Source organism: Anopheles gambiae, chromosome 3, assembly GCF_943734735.2.
Source record: "Anopheles gambiae chromosome 3, idAnoGambNW_F1_1, whole genome shotgun sequence".
In the NCBI taxonomy this organism is placed as follows: domain Eukaryota; kingdom Metazoa; phylum Arthropoda; class Insecta; order Diptera; family Culicidae; genus Anopheles; species Anopheles gambiae.
The window spans coordinates 31,646,186-31,663,003 of record NC_064602.1 but is presented as its reverse complement, the minus strand read 5'-3'; the positions used below and the strand labels follow the sequence as shown (position 1 = coordinate 31,663,003).

At 39.8% G+C, this 16,818-nt stretch overlaps 4 long non-coding RNA genes across 4 annotated transcripts; all 4 read left to right on the top strand.

Annotated features, from left to right (window-relative positions):
* Nucleotides 1-9,944: 9,944 nt before the first annotated feature.
* On the top strand, nucleotides 9,945-10,460 carry LOC4577958 (uncharacterized). Its single transcript, XR_009766478.1, has 2 exons — nucleotides 9,945-10,133; nucleotides 10,220-10,460. It is a non-coding gene; the product is annotated as an uncharacterized LOC4577958 (long non-coding RNA).
* A 2,118-nt stretch (nucleotides 10,461-12,578) lies between these two features.
* Nucleotides 12,579-13,258, top strand: LOC1267823 (uncharacterized). Its single transcript, XR_009766477.1, has 2 exons — nucleotides 12,579-12,987; nucleotides 13,050-13,258. It is a non-coding gene; the product is annotated as an uncharacterized LOC1267823 (long non-coding RNA).
* A 311-nt stretch (nucleotides 13,259-13,569) lies between these two features.
* Nucleotides 13,570-14,486, top strand: LOC133393913 (uncharacterized). The gene is made up of 2 exons (XR_009766479.1): nucleotides 13,570-14,186; nucleotides 14,249-14,486. It is a non-coding gene; the product is annotated as an uncharacterized LOC133393913 (long non-coding RNA).
* Nucleotides 14,487-15,253: 767 nt separating this feature from the next.
* LOC133393841 (uncharacterized) lies at nucleotides 15,254-15,814 on the top strand. The gene is made up of 2 exons (XR_009766428.1): nucleotides 15,254-15,464; nucleotides 15,527-15,814. It is a non-coding gene; the product is annotated as an uncharacterized LOC133393841 (long non-coding RNA).
* The last annotated feature ends 1,004 nt before the right edge of the window (nucleotides 15,815-16,818 follow it).

Sequence of the window (16,818 nt, the reverse complement as noted above, 5' to 3'; positions counted from 1 at the left end):
GCAGAGTGTTTTCTTTTAAAGGCATGAAAGAAATTTTGGAGAAAACTTTGTAAACAAACGATATCAGTTAAGCTTCAAGCCTGGTAACATTCATCTTGTTTGCGTTGGGAGTGTTGATTGATGCAGAGATGTTAAGAGTTAAACCTTAACATATTTAAATTCTACTTTCTAGCAACTAAGCTTGAAATACATGACTCGACTATTTCAGCTGCGCTCGTAGTACGTGGTACTGTATATTTACATCAATCAAAGCGAGCAATTTGAATTAGAGACACAGCGCTACCCAAGTCCAACCAATTTGGCACTCATTGGACACAGACTTTTAAGTGATAAGCATTCAAACAGACGATAGACTTTCGTAGAACATGTAGTGGGCTATAAAAGTTCGAGTCATCCAACCATTTCTATATCACTGTTGGTGTTTGTCCTGCTAATCACAACATAGTCGCGCCAACATGAAATACGTCGCAGTACTATTGGTTTCAATTGGTAAGCTTTTTTTATCACAAAGATTATTTCATAACATTTTATACGAATACTATATCGTTCAATCTCATGGTCGTTGGTTCAATTTCTGCCACAGCAATTGTTTGTCTATTTTCGCCCTCTGTGGAAGGTCATAATCGGCATGGCAGGCAATCTCACCATATGAAGCAGCAGCATCATATGGCAAAGATGATGCAGTATCTGGAAGGAAATCGCTTGTCAAGAATGGTACGTACAAGCCTAGCAAGTAAGCGTGCATTTCGATATTCCGATACAAAATGCACAGACATAGAGCTTTGTTCAGCTCTAGTCCGATTCGTTTTGTGTGCGTAAAATCAATTTCGAATTAATCAACGATTTAAAAGAATTTGACGTACATGAACAGTTCCCCCAATGCCGTGCCCATAGATCGATAGATCTACGCGAACGCTTATGTTTGTGAAAGAAACCCATACACATAACATACATTAACCTATCTGATTGGTAATTTTAGCATGGCTGGGAGCACCCTCGCAGAAGGCATCACGATTGCGATGACATGAATTGGCTTCCATGGTGCCTCGAGAACGCGCCTGAACGCCGAGGACATCGCTGGTTGGGTTAAGTGCTAAGATAACGTTCCACGAGACGTAGCGTTCTTGCACTCCAAATTGTACGATCAATCGTGGGTGAAGAACGCATCAATAAAATCCTTCTTCAAGCTTCAAGATAACAATAAAAGAAACGGTTATGTTGTACTAAAAATCCCCGTGCCTTCCGCCGCCAGCTGATTGGCTGTTGCGGTGTATGCGTTGATACTCATATGTGCATTGCGGTTGTGCATTGTTATTGGTGGGTGTTAGCATTTATTAATTTGTGTGTGACCTTGAGACGACGCGGGAGAAGCTGGATTGGGATTTAAAGTGTTATCGGTGTATTAATGGTTTATTTTATTTCGTGCCGCTGCTGATGAGACCATTCGATGCCCCTGCCAATGAAGAAGCCTATTTAAAACAAGTGTAGGAGAACGTCTAACACTAATCTAATATTTTTTTTTATTTGAACATGTTTGATGCTTCAACGACTTTCTAAGCATCATGTAGCACAATGTATAGTGGCTAAAAAATATATATTTTAAATTTAAAAATATGTATATCTACCGATAAGGTAGCCGTGCTCGCTCGTGCGTGTGCGTGGGTTCGTAGGTGCGTTCTAGTGATGTGCTGTATGGAGCGCACCAACGACTCCGATCCGACTCCGACTATTGTTAGTTCGATTCCGACTCCGGCAAAATGGAACCACTAGATCCGCCCGGAGTCGGAGTCGTTCGGAGTCGTCCGGAGTCGACCGGAGTCGTCCGGAGTCGACGACTCCGAACGACTCCGAACGACTCCGAACGACTCCGACTCCGAACGACTCCGACTCCGAACGACTCCGAACGACTCCGACGACTCCGAAAGAATCCGGACGACTCCGACCCCGGGTGACTCCGGACGACCCCGGGTGACTCCGAATGACTCCGAACGACTCCGAACGACTCCGGATGACTCCGGATGACTCCGACTCCGGGCGACTCCGAACGACTCCGAACGACTCCGAACGACTCCGGACGACTCCGACTTCTGGCGACTCCGGACGACTCCGGACGACTCCGAATGACTCCGAACGACTCCGAACGACTCCGAACGACTCCGGATGACTCCGGATGACTCCGACTCCGGGCGACTCCGGGCGACTCCGTACGACTCCGGACGATTCCGAACGACTCCGGATATTGCAGCGCGGACCTACCATTCGGAGTCGATTCCGAATTTATCGGAGTCGGATCGGAGTCGACTTCGCATTTTTGCCAACTTTACCCATCACTAGTGCGTTCTCGCGTGCGCGCGTTCGTAGGTGCGTTGTCGCGTGCGCGCTTTCGTGGGTGCGTGCTCGCGTGCGTGCGTACATGCATGTGTGGGTACGTGTGTGTGTTTGTGTGTGTGCGTGCGTGTGGAAACCCCAAAACTGTTTGATTCTGATGCGTACATTTTCATCCACTGCGGCTACAAAATACCACGCATTTTCGATCTCGCTACCTGAGAAACAACACAACCATTAAATTGGCACCACCATCTTTGCGACCGGCTCTGCTGTTGGGGGTATTAAAAAGACACACGATCGAAGCAAACGTGCATGTGATATGTACCACATTTCTTTCCAATTCCGCTAGCGGACGCAAGTGGAAACAAAACTTGAATTGAATTGATACAAAGAGGATTCAGGATTTGTTTATTACGGTGCGCATATGGTGCTGCACCTGTCCGTCCAGAATCTAGTGGCTTGTTGGCTTGGAGTCGGTATCATGACGCCGAGCGACCGGCACTGCCTTGGAATGGGTTCGGCTCGGTAGGTTCATGCGCTTTGCTTGAGTGCATTCCGATGATTTGTCGCGCCACAGCGGTAAATCCTACAGCAAAAAAGTCAAGACAAAAACCTTCCCCGGGTGTCGACTGCTATGCTAAGTTCTACTTCTTATTATTATTATTATTGGCGTAATAGCCTACGCGATCATGCCGGCCTTTTCAGGACTTGAGTACCACGTAGCCAGATAGTCAGCTCTTCCTACGGCGGACGGTTATTACGCGGTTAGAACCCACGACGGGCATGCAGATGCCAGGAATGATGGCGGTGCCGCGGGACCGCTCCTATCCAGCGGGCAACTTGCATACTGTAACACTATCTCCTGCCCGATGCATACGCTGCAGGCAGGGGGAAAACACCGTCATAAACCAGCGGCGGATCTAACGGTAGGCGGTCTAGGTGGTGGGTGAAAATCTCTAGTCTGTAGTATGCCGTATGTTTACAAGTGGACAGAGTATTAGCGACAAGGGCCGCCGGAAAGATGGTCGTTGGGGCCCCGTGGCTGGAGAACCATTTGCTAACCCCCCCCCCCCCCCTCCTCATGCCGGCAATTACATCAGCCCGAATCAGCACGGATTTGTCCCTAACAGATCAACAACCACAAACCTTATGCAATTCGTCAGCAGCTGCCATAAATCCATTGATGCTCGCCTTCAAGTAGATGTCATTTACACCGATTTAAAAGCCGCCTTCGATAGGATATCTCACGTCATATTACTAGCAAAACTCGACAGACTTGGCCTCCCAGATCCCCTAGTTGCTTGGCTGAGATCATACCTAATGGGCCGCACTTATTCCGTTAGGATGGGGCCCCATTTATCTAGATCCCTCCGTGCTTCTTCTGGCGTCCCTCAAGGCAGCAATCTGGGACCTTTACTATTTGTCCTTTATATAAATGATGTCTCCACGATCCTTCCTGCGGATAATCACCTGCTCTATGCGGATGACACCAAAATCTTTCGGCAAATCCAGGGACCAGACGACCATCGCATACTCCAGGCTTCACTAGAAGAATTCGATAACTGGTACACGCGAAACTCCTTAACCATTTGTGTTGATAAGTGTGTTACCATCACCATCAGCCGTTCGCGCTCTCCAGTGCATTTCGACTACACGCTAAACGGGCAAACTTTGCAGAGAGTCGATTGTGTCAAGGACTTGGGTGTTTTCGTCGACGCGAGACTCACGTTTGAGCAACACCTTGATCACGTTGTGACAAGATGCAGTCAATTGTTAGGTTTAGTCGTTAACATAACTCGCGAGCTCTCTGTGACCCAATCTGCACCAAAACTCTTTATTGTGCTCTTATTCGATCAGTGCTGGAGTATGGCAGCGTTGTGTGGTAGCCCTCCTCTGCTCGGGGGGTTGCGCGCTTGGAGTCCATCAAGCGTAGGGCTACCCGTTTCGCGCTCCGTTCGTGGGGCAGCAACAACGACTACACAACAAGGTGTTTGTTGCTCGGGTTACCCCAACTCGACGACCGAATACGAAATGCTAGGCTGGCTTTTATCGTTGGGCTTCTCAATGGTAGCATCGATTGTCCAGTTTTGCTCTCGTCGATACAGCTGTACGTGACCGCAAGAACTCTCCGCCCTCGGGCGATGCTGGCTATCCCAGAGACAAGGACTGCCTTCGCCTCCCGAGACCCGTTTTTGCGTATATGTCTTGCTCTGAATGCGGAATCTGATGCGTATGAGCCCGGCATGACGATGGCAAATGTGTTGAGTCGCATTAATTTACTTCGCGCCTCTCGCCAGAATCTTTAGCGTGGTTGTAATTGTTATTGTTGTTATTATTGTGTTATTGTAAAGCGTGTGACTATTTATGCTTTATTCCTATTGTACCCTTACATATATCGAGAGGGCTTTTGAGGTCCGTCGATCATTCAATAAATATACAAATATACAAATATACAAATGTGTTTATACACAAGAGTTAGGAGCTGCGGCAGCTGCAATGCTATAATTAGCAAATGTAATAATTAGCGAATTGAACCATAGGATATGATAATGCTATAATTAGAGTGCCATAATTTGGCGGCCATCAACGCGTTGGTTGGTGTGCGTGAGAGGGCAACAGCAGAAAGGTGATCGCCCGAACAGCGGGAACCTTCTTCCACGAACGGCAACGGCAGCGATCGGACGCGCGCGCAATCCGCTTAGTTTTTAAGTTATTTGTTAAAATAAAATTAAATGTAAAAAATACCGCAACGTCCAACCCTAGAATGATCAACATGATTTCAGCCTCCAACTGTCAAACTCCATTCAAAAAACTTACTAGAATCGTGAAGGGCCCCACTGACGGATTAAGATTTATTTTGGGGCTGAAGGGAAAGGCGATGTTGAATTTTTTTTATTTCTTTTAAACGATACGTGCAATAACTATCTGCATCCACATTGGCTTGAAAATATGATAATAAGTTTCCTGACGTAAAAATAAGAGATTAATGAGAGAAATACACAGAGTAACATATGTTAAGTAAAATTTAATTTTGAAAGTTGCAAAGAGCATACCCAAATAGACAGCTCGAACTATAAAGCTGATTTGAGGCTGTCTAACGAAAAATCGTTCCGATGTCGTACTTTATGGCTAATTAAGAGATAAGACGGTGCTTTGCGGCACTATGGAGCTTTTAAACAACCACTCTCTGGAACATTGCAGCTTGTTAGCATTATGTGTATGGTTCATGATGGAACTTGAAGGCTTGTTAATAAGGTGTGCCAAACTTGGTGGAACTTAATAGCTTTTTAATGCATGATCAGTACTTAAAGGTGGCTATTGTCAAAGTGTCAAAGACTGGTGCCGTCAATCATCTCATAGCTGCTGCAAACGTTAGATAAATTAATTGAAGAAAAAATATTGAGCGAAATGATTGTGGTTGATGTGAATGATTTATTAAACTATGTGAAATTATGTGAAATTAAAGAGCATTTAGAGTTTTAAAAAAAAACATGCACATACAAAAAAACAACTCGTGTTGTTTATTACATTGATGTTGCCTTGATTGAAAATAAATCGTAAAGAAAAATATTCCCCGGCACCGTGCCAAAGCTGCTTACACGATATTTTAACTACTGCAAAAGGCGAATTCAAGCAGCGCTCTTCAGCGTGCCAAAATTAGCTGCTCAAGCAAATTTGGCTATTTGGATGGTTTCTTTGCTAAATTCTTTGTTAGGATTAAATTAAACCAGAACTTTTCACTAAATCATTAGACCGTTTAACAAACGTTAAACCACGTTCTTGGACTATACGCTGTTATTGACCCATCCATTATCCACCAAAATCAGTCAAAAGGACGGACGCAATATCGTATATCTACCTAAACGTTTCCCCTACAAATGTGTTTGATTCCTGGCCGTCTCAAAACGATTCATCATATTTGTTGTACATTCGAAATGCATGTGCACTCCATACTTTTGGCATGCTTTTAAAACTGCATGCTCATGGTTTTAGAGTGCATCATTGGGCTTGCCACAAACCAAATAATATTAGACATTGTGAGTGAGCTTCATGTTCAAAGATAATGTTATTCCTGACTATGCTTGCTAGTTTGTAGCTTTCTTATACGTTTCTTATATCGTTACATGATGTATAAGTACTAAAAATAAAAGATTACAAAACAACATCTCTAATTTAACACAGTTATAACAACAACACTTGAAAACAACAGTACTACAGTACTAATGAGAAACTACGTTTGCATGAAATTTGATTAGTCATTGATAATCCTTTTAATTCAGATTCATGTTATCGTTTACGCCATATTAATGAGTCCAATTCATTACTGCTCTACACGACTGTTTTATACAAGTTTTCACTATCAAAGAAATTGGCAATTGTACCTTAATTACACGTTCGTGTATAACATAGAAGTTAATTGGACAATTAGTTCCCACCTACAATCGATTTTAGTCATTTAATATTCTTGTTCTGCTATAAATGTGGCGATTCTAGCAAACTACAGTGCACAGCGTACAGGGTTTTTTGAAGGATCTGGACTAGAAAACTGGCAACTATGAAGCGAGTAATAGTATTGCTTTGCATAGCTTCAATAGGTACTTACATTCTTACTAACAAAGCACATCTCCACACTGCACATTCTTCGGGAAAAAAAAGTAATATCTAATAAACTTTATTCCTTCTAATCCAATAACAGCTAACGCAGGGCTTTTGGTAAAACGTCAAGATTCACAACAACAACAACAACAAACCCAAGAAATTAGGGAACTTCCATCCCAACAACTGAAGGAAGAAGCCCCGCCACAGCAAACACAAGGACAACAGCCTCAGCGACCGCACGGACCACCCGAGACAAATATCAAGGGGGGACAGGAAACGAAACAGCATAAGGATTCGAAACCTGAAAAGTTGCAGCAATCTCAGCAAACTAAACAGTCTGAAGGTCTCAACCATGGACCCAAAAGTGCCCAAGTGAAACAGTCCCCACAGACTAAAACATCTCAAGGATCTTCAGAAACGAAAACACACCATGGACCCAAGCGAGCCGATATCAAGGAACCTTCTCAAACCAAAACACCTCAAGGATCTTCAGAAACGAAACCACACCCAGGGCCGAAGCGTGCTGATGTTAAAGAGCCTCCCCAAACCAAAACGCCCCAAGGATCGTCACAAACTAAAACTCACGCAGGACCAAAGCGTACTGATGTGAAAGAACCCCCCCAAACCAAAACGTCACAAGGATCGGCAGAAACTAAAACTCACCCAGGGCCGAAGCGTGCTGATGTGAAAGAGCCTCCCCAAGGCTCAGGGCATCCTCAGGTTAAAGGATCCCCTGAGACAAAAACGCAACAGGTAAAAGGTGAACCTGAAACTAAAGATACACAAGTCCAGCAGCAAACGAAGGGTTAGATAACACTGGGTGAAATAAAACGACTTGAACGACAGTATATTCAACCTATTTTAACAGTTACATAGAAGAGTATGGCAATCACAACTTTAGAGGACTTATCAATCGTGCATCTAGCAATGAAATGCTTTGCAATAAAATTGTAAGAAAAATTAACATGAAATATTCTACAGTTTATTCCGATTCATTGAAGATTTAATGTGATGTATGTGATAGATCTGATTTGCCTGGTTATGATCTATCACACATGAATGATGATAATAATCCTTAATTATCTTGCATTGTTTCTCAATTTAACTCATATCACAGAATTCAGTTCATTCCAATCGATGAATAGCTACTTGGGGAAAAGGTGAAACATAGTTTAATTTTTTCTCCAAATAATTTATTATCCTTTACCAGTATGACAGTAGTTGAACCTTCCCATGACAGTAGTTGGGCATCTTAGCTCCATTAAGAGTCAGAATCTATCTAAATAGCATCTTTAAGTAAAGTTCCAATTACAAAATAAATAGAAAAAAACACCGTATAATGATTTGCAAAACATGTCTGATGACATGTTTGTCTAAATGACTGTCTCGATATAGGCAGCAAAACGTCACATACAGCTCATAAGCAGTTCTGTGCCAGTATGTGCATGAGCACTGATGTAGGGTGTACGACTCATCTATAATCTTTGAAGACTAAGTAAGTCAAAATTATCCAATTATTGAATCAAAGCCTTCATGAAATTCCTGAATTTTTACTTTTTGCTGCATCTCACGTATATTAGCTATAATTTATTCATTTTGTGTAGAGTTTAGGTATCATAAGGGAAGCTAATAGAGAAGAATATGACTCATTATTCCAATCAAGTATTGCGGCTCTAATTATAGAATACTCTAACAAACTAGTCAATGATGAAGTGAATAACAGCTTACAAATAAAACTATACAGACTATACATTAAACATCTAACTAACACAAACAAATGCAAAGGATTGTTGTACTTGCCCGAAGGTGTATGTTCAAATAACATCCACGACCTTGTCAATTTAGCCAGCAACAAGCATTGAGAACAGCTTTTACATTCGATACACAGCAAAACATGACTGCTAACAGCCATGTTTGCAACTCCACCTCACAGCAAGCAATGGTATAAAATAGAGCAAACATTTCCGCTTTCTTTCATTCCAATTTGTGTGTTGAGACGAAGTCATGGCTATGATGAAACAACTATTATTCGTTGCACTCGTTGTGCTAATTGTGGCAGGTAAGGCTCCTGTTTCTGTTTCCTGTTTCTGGCATTTTTTCTTCTACAATTGACACTAATTCTAACGCTCATTCCTTTTCCATTCCTTTTACTTCTCCATAGTATCGTTTTCGATGGTTGAGGCAGCTCAACCCTACACGACGTATCCACCTAGAATTTTGAGGCGCATTCGTGAAGCTGCTGAAGCTATGAACTATCCTAAGCACAACTGAATGAGCGATTAGAGATAAACTTCTGGACATCTCGAAATGATTTAACATTCCAATGATACATATAAAGAGTATGCAAACATTACTTAAAAAATACATGCATTAAAACCAAAAACGCTTAATTTACGAAGTTTTGTTAATTAATTTATTTAATTTTTGATACCTGTGTTTTCTCATTACAAAAACCGAACCACATTCTCTACTATTCTAACATTTGGATTCTAGACAACAAATTAGGGCTGTACAAACTCTGTGTAGATTTAGTTTTATCAATACTTGCTTTTACCTTGAAACAAATCGCGTCTGAAATCCCGCAAACAACGCTATGAAAGTTTACACAGCTCAGTTTTGCTATTAGTGATCGTTGCTGGAAGGTTGATTTTGCTTCACTTTACACATCGTTTTTCACCTTACATAAAGTAAACAGAAAATAGCATCATCATTAGTGTACAAAAAGATTGAACTCATGTATTTTAACTTTTTGCTGCATCTCACGAATACAGTATTTGCTCTAATGGATTATTTTTTGTAGATTTCATTTATCATAATGTGAGCAAATACTGAGGAATGTGTCTCGTGAATCCATTGTTGCGGCTATAATTATAGACTACTCTTAGAAACTGATGATTAATAATGTATTATTAAACGAATTAAACGAATACAATTATACCGATTATACATTGAACGTGAAACTAACACACAAAAGGTACAAATTCATGTTGTATTACCCCTCATGAAAGACATCCATTTTGCCAGAACCAACAACCATTTCTTGATTCGATACGATTTATGTTTACAACTCCACGGAACAGCAAGCAATGGTATAAAATAGAGCAAATATCTAAGATATACTTAATACCAATTTGTGTGTTGAGGCGCAATCATGGCTATGATGAAGCAACTATTCTACATCGCACTCGTTGTGCTAATTCTGGCTGGTAAGAGTCCTGTTTCTCCAACATTTGTTGTGCTACATATGACAGCAATTCTAACACTCGTTCCTTTTCATCTTGCTTCTCCATAGTATCGTTTTCGATGGTTGATGCAGATACATTCTTAACCAAGCGTCCCCCTGGAATTTTGAGAAGCATTCGTGAAGCTGCTGAAGCTATGAATTATCCTAAGCACAGTTGAAGGAGAGACGAGAGAGATATGAAGATATGAACTACAAAATGCCTCGACTCTGTTTAACTCTGCAATGTAATACACAAAGCATGTGCAAACAAAACTAAAGAAATACATACCTTATAATCAAACAAGAATAATTCCCGATGTTTTGTTTAGTTATTTATTTAATAATCTGTTCATGTGTTTTAAAACGATAGGAACAGACGCATCAACTTTTCTACCAAACCAACTCTTGCATCAAGCGGGACAACTAATTAGGGCCTACTCCACATACTGTTTGTGGATATCGTTTTATCTTCAGCCGATTCAAGTCCATTCTCCTCATAAATTCTGCTGATAAAACTCTACTCTACCCTATCTTGCTATAAGTGACCGTTGTTGGTAAGTTTGTGTGAATTCATTTACTACATCGTTTTGCAACTTACAGAATCACCACATCCACTATCTTACAAAACGTCGAAATTCGAAAATGGGAAGAACATGTGCTATTGTCGTTAGACCAGCGGTCGGCAAAGTCCGGCCCGCGGGCCAAATGCGGCCCGCCGCAACATTCAATCCGGCCCGCGAAAGGATTTGACTGATTTTCAAGGATGGGAAGCAAAGATTCGTACACAAATTACTGAAGATCTTCTAGTATACCATATTGAACCATCGTACTTTTTCAACTTTTAATTAAAGATACTGAACGGTCCATCATTCCATAGTACTTTAATTAAAAGTTGAAAAAGTACGATGGTTCGAACTCGAGGTCAATATCCCCGTAGCTTTTGCATGAAAAAATATGCCATTTTCGACTGGCTGTAGAAAAAAGTAGGAAAGATAATTTCTTTACATTTACATCTGTTCAAAGGGAATTATTTCAGATTACTTGCACAAATATGTTCAAGACTTTGCGGGTTGCCTTTCGTCAGTTAATAGGAATTTTCACACTGGTGGACGTAGACATGCATGATTTAAGTTCTACCTTCGATTTTCATCAATTCCTCCTAAGTTTTCGCTACAAACTTGTTAGAGTAGAGTTTTTGCATCACGTTGGCGTAGAAAAAAATCGATGGGACACAGGTGACGGATGTTGGACCAGTTTGCGGACTAGGGTGTTATATCGAAATTCTGTCGAAATTCACCTGAAATGAGTGCATTGAGTTTTTGCGTAATTGTTTGCCACTGCGAAGCCATTGGATGCGATTTCTAATTCCTGATCTGTTTCTTCATGTTTCCCAGGTATTATTTTACTGTTTGGTGGGTTGCATCGATATCCCGGTCCAGCTAACGCAGTAATGTAGCCACTTGACCTGACCCTCTGTCTTCATTTCAGCTTCATTTGAAACCTCAAAAATGAACTTGGGCTTTCTTTCGATGCTTTGATTGTTGCCTAATAGTGCCAAGATGTTGGCGACCAAAATGCCAAAACGGGTATTACTTATTATATACGACGTCCACAAACTTCCGCACGGAGTCCATTTTGGACGCTACGGGGTGCCATTCTTTGATCGCGCACGCTTTTGATTCACTTTTTTGGTCATCATGGTTAGAGTTAGTCTGATAGAGGTGTCAAATTTAGTCTGCTAACTAATGAGATACTACTACTCAAAGTACAATTAACGTTTTGTTAGTGCGGGTTAAGATAAACCCATGAAAAATCGACAATTGTTGTCCATTTTTTAATGTAACCGTTATGTAATATTCACATTATTTTAACACCACAATAAGACTATCGGAATGAAGGTCGCATACGAAATTTTATGATTTTAATTTTTGTATATCAATTTTTTAAGTAGGTATTATCAATTTTGAACCATTCTGGGATGACACAATTATAGGAAAACAGCAATAATACCAATAGCAATGCTAGATATCATTAGCCAATTATAATGTTTCTGAAATTTTTTAATGTAATAATTAAATCATCATAATAGAAAACCCGCTTTCTCCTGGCCCGCGGCTTTAGATCATTTACTAAATTTAGCCCTTTGCCTCAAAAGTTTGCCGACCGCTGCGTTAGATTGTTCTACATTCGACCGTGCGGACGATGGAAACCTTTTAAGCTGTGTTAAACATAATGATCGAGGACAAAAGTGAATGTGGAGTCATTGAAGAATAAAAGTACATCATCTCTAACATATTCGCTGCATTGTTGGTACCTGGAAAAGCATTGAGCGATAAAGATTTAACATTCAGAGAGAGTTGCTCAAGTTCATATGCAATGATAATGTAAATAAAAATAAAACAAACAAGAATACCATATTCAAAAGCATCTTAATTACAATCCAAGCACAAGTTTGACTACAGAATCAACTATGAATTCGATTGATAAACTACATGCAAGCAGTCTGCAAATCTAACAAATAACCATACTATACTACTTTAACCATACACTAATCAACTTCATAAAAACAAGTTTTATTTGATAAGGTAACAATTCACCACGAATGTTAACATACTTGCTTATTGCTACACTAGGTCATGTTGCGCCTTGTTCGATTAACACTGTACTAGAACAAGCACAACCAACACATGTTGCCGCTATTCGTTTCGCATTAATACATCGCAAAATCAGTATAAAAAGGCACCACTCTTCAGCATCACACTACACTGTGTCCAAAGATCGGCCGGGCAAAATGAAACTACTATTCCACCTTCTTCTCATCGTGCTCATCGTAGCAAGTAAGTTCGCTCTATATCAAACACAATCAATAAATTAAACTCACGTTCACGATATTTTCCAGCATGCTTCACATGTGAGGCTGTAACTGCTCCCAGCCAAGTCGTAAAGCGTGAAGCAATGCGCCAATGTGTGATGTGGGAGGGAAAGCTAATGTGTCCAACTGGCTGGATTCCTGGAGGATAATTCCATTGCTATCCGCGATAGCAACAATCACAACATGATTTGATTAAAAAAAACAAACAATAAAAGTTTTTATTAATTCTGCAGAAATGTTCGCTACTATCTATTCTTCTCTTTGACCACTCATTAGGGGTGGACCTGCTCGAAAACTCCTGTCGAAATCACCTTTGCCACTCACTATAAAATTATGTGCCAAGCTCGGCGAAGCTGTTTTCGAGCAGTTTGCACAGGCTGGATGGCACAAATCTTTGCTCATTATATTGTGACGAAATGTTGTCTATTTTGATATAGAAACATAGCTTTGGGATTGCTTCGAATGGCAGGTCAAAGGCGTACTGACATTTTTTAATGCTTGTACGTTCCTCTGCTACCTAGTTAACATTCTGCTATCTCTATTTATCACGGGTTTTTTCCCAACCTCAAAATCTTGTCCATACGGGCCTCGAAATGATCACGACCCTATGTTGACCGATGTCTTCTTTTATTTGGCATAACCACCTACACAATCATGCCGGCTTCCATAGGATTTCGACACTTATTAGTACTTCGCAGCACGTTAGTCACTCCTTGCTACGAAAGAATGGTCAAGCCACATGAGGCTTGAACCCATGACGGGCATTTTATTAAGTCGTATGAGTAGACTAACCACGGGATATTCTCGATGTTGACGAATGCATACATGCGCATTATAGGTAGAATATAGTCAAGCCTACCATACCATGTCCCTTAAATTAATAACAAAACATCAAATGAGGTAATACTTCCACACGAATGTTAACCTACTTTTTTGTTGCTACAACCTTGTTCGGTAAACACTGTACTCGAACACGAACAACCAGGTCATGTAATCGCTATTTATCGTAGGTATGGTGTCGCTATATTTTGGACCAGTGTATCAACCATGAATCAATATAAAATAAGAATCGCTGTTCAGAAACACGCTACACTGTTTTCAAAGATCAGACGGGCAAAATGAAACTACTATTCCACATTCTTCTCGTCGTGCTCATCGTAGCAAGTAAGTTCGCTCTACATCGATCATAATGAATATAATATATTTACGTTCATGATATTTTCCAGCATGCTTCATATGTGAGGCTGTATCTGCTCCCAGCGATACCGTAAAGCGTGAAGCTGCCCCCGATACATGCAGATTTATTCATGGAATGATGTATTGTACTACAGGTTTCTTTGGGTTGGGATAAATGGTTGTTAATTCAAAAACATTTTTGCCCGAATTCAAGATTACCCTGATTATTTGAACAATGGTTGGAGAAAATAAATAAATGAATATTTTATAAATCGTCTTATAAACTTAGTACTAAGCGTATATCTGTTACACTAAAACATCAACGTATCACATCGGAGAAATTAAAAGTTGTTTAAACAGCTATGAGCTATTCTTGATTAAGCTGAAGGAGAAACAACTCTAAGGCATTAATCAAATGTTGGATATTTCTAAATAATACCATTAAAAGATGCCAACATAGGCAAGAAATTAAAAGGATGTAGTGTACTTGTATTTTCAAAGTAAGGTAATCACATTACAAAACTATATACCAGCTGTTGTACCAAACCAACCCTTGCATCTGAATGATCAACCTATCAAAGCTTAATCCACATTCTCTTTTAGGCTACCATAACCAAATCGCTACCATTTAATCTTCGAACAAATCGCGTGTAAAATTATACCACCGACACTATGAAAGCTGTACGGAAGTGGGAAGATCTCGAGCTATTGGGGTCAGCTGTATCCTTTCGTCCTACACTCGACTATGCGGTGGATGAGCACAATTTAAACGGTGTGGATCGCTAATATCTAAGACAGTTGAAAATGCAGAGCCATTGAAGTTGAAAAACACATCGATTAAAAAGTATTAGCTTCATCGTTGACATCTGGCGGAACATTAAGCGATAATGAATAAGCATTCTGAGAGAGTTTCTATAAACTCTCAAAATGAATAAACAAAATACAAGTATTCAGTAACTCCTAGCATGTTCAAATGATAAGGTGTGCTCAATTTGTTAAAATGAATAATTCACTACGAATGTTAACCTACTTGTAAGTAGCTACACCATGTTACAAATTGTTACCCCTTAACGCTGTACAATAATAAGAACATCCAGGTCATGTTGTCGCTATTTGTTCTGGGTTAGTTCATCGCCCATGCATCAGTATATAATACGCTTCACCCTTCAGCAGCTCACTAAACTGTTTCCAAAGACGCCAGAACGTCGACAACTTACGAAATGAAACAATCATTCCAACTTGCAGTACTTCTGCTCATCGTAGCAAGTAAGTATGCTCTGTATAAAATACAATCAAAATACTCAACTAACTTTGATGATATTTTACAGTGTGCTTCACATACGCTGCTAATACCTACAACGACGAGGTCAGCGAACCGCCTTGCGACTTCACAGGGTGCAAAAGTAAAGTCGTAAAGCGAGCTCCTAGCTCTATTATGTGTATCGTTGTTAATAGAACCATGGTTTGTCCATGGAGTTTTGTTGGGATGGGATAAAAAGTAGAGCAAACTCATATTTTTAAAATATATATACATACCCATGCCAATAAAACATCAAACCTCAATAAACAGCAGGCTAACATACAGTATGAGCAAATAAAAGTTGTATAAAAACTTGCGATGTACTCTTCTTGATCCACCTATATGACAAATATCTGAAATACAACTTAAAATTATTATATATTACAATATAATGTGCATAGAATTTGCTAGTAAGTAAGTAAGTAAGTAAGTAATTTATTGATTTGTTTTGTAGCAATATTCCACGAATTATACATTGGTTCCGATCGATTGACCTCTACTCAATAACCTGATTGTTATAACGCTTTGCGTATTTGGATTGTACATCTTTACCTGAATTGAAGTAGATCGGGAAAAATTAGAAAAAAAAACCCTCTGATTGTTTTACCTTAAGATAATCCTACGTACTAGTCCTTACTCCTATTTTTACATCTACATTACAATCTAGCTATTTACAATTGTGCCTTCACTGGCATTACAAAACTTATGTGTTACGAACAAAATTTTTTACTAGTTCAAAACCAGTAATTCTATGTATATCAAATGTGCTATGCCATGGGGGAAGGTTTAGCACTCTTTTCAAGAACTTATTCTGAAATACTTGTAACTTATTTATATGAACATTTGCACAATTTGCCCATATTTTAGATGAGTAAAGAATTGTTGGCCTAATTACGGTTTTATAAAGTAACAGTTTGTTTTTTAAGTTCAATTTAGAATTCTTGTTTATGAAGCTATACAAAATTTTTATAAGTCTTGATCCACTTATAACTTTTTCCTCTATATGTTTCCTGAAGGTGAGCCTTTTATCCAAAAACAATCCCAAATACTTTACATTGTCTTTCCAAGCAATATCCCAGTCACTTATTTTTAGATTACGATCTGGTAATTTATATGCGCTAGTGCAACGTGTAAAAAATATGGCCTCAGATTTTTCCTCGTTGATTTTTAATTTCCAAGTTTTACAAAATGTCACATATTTTTTAATTCCATTGTTGAGGTTTTTAATAATAGATTTTGGATTGGAAGCCGAACTACTCATGGCAAAGTCATCTGCAAAACAATATTTTTTTACAGATTTTGTTTTAGGCAAGTCGCTTG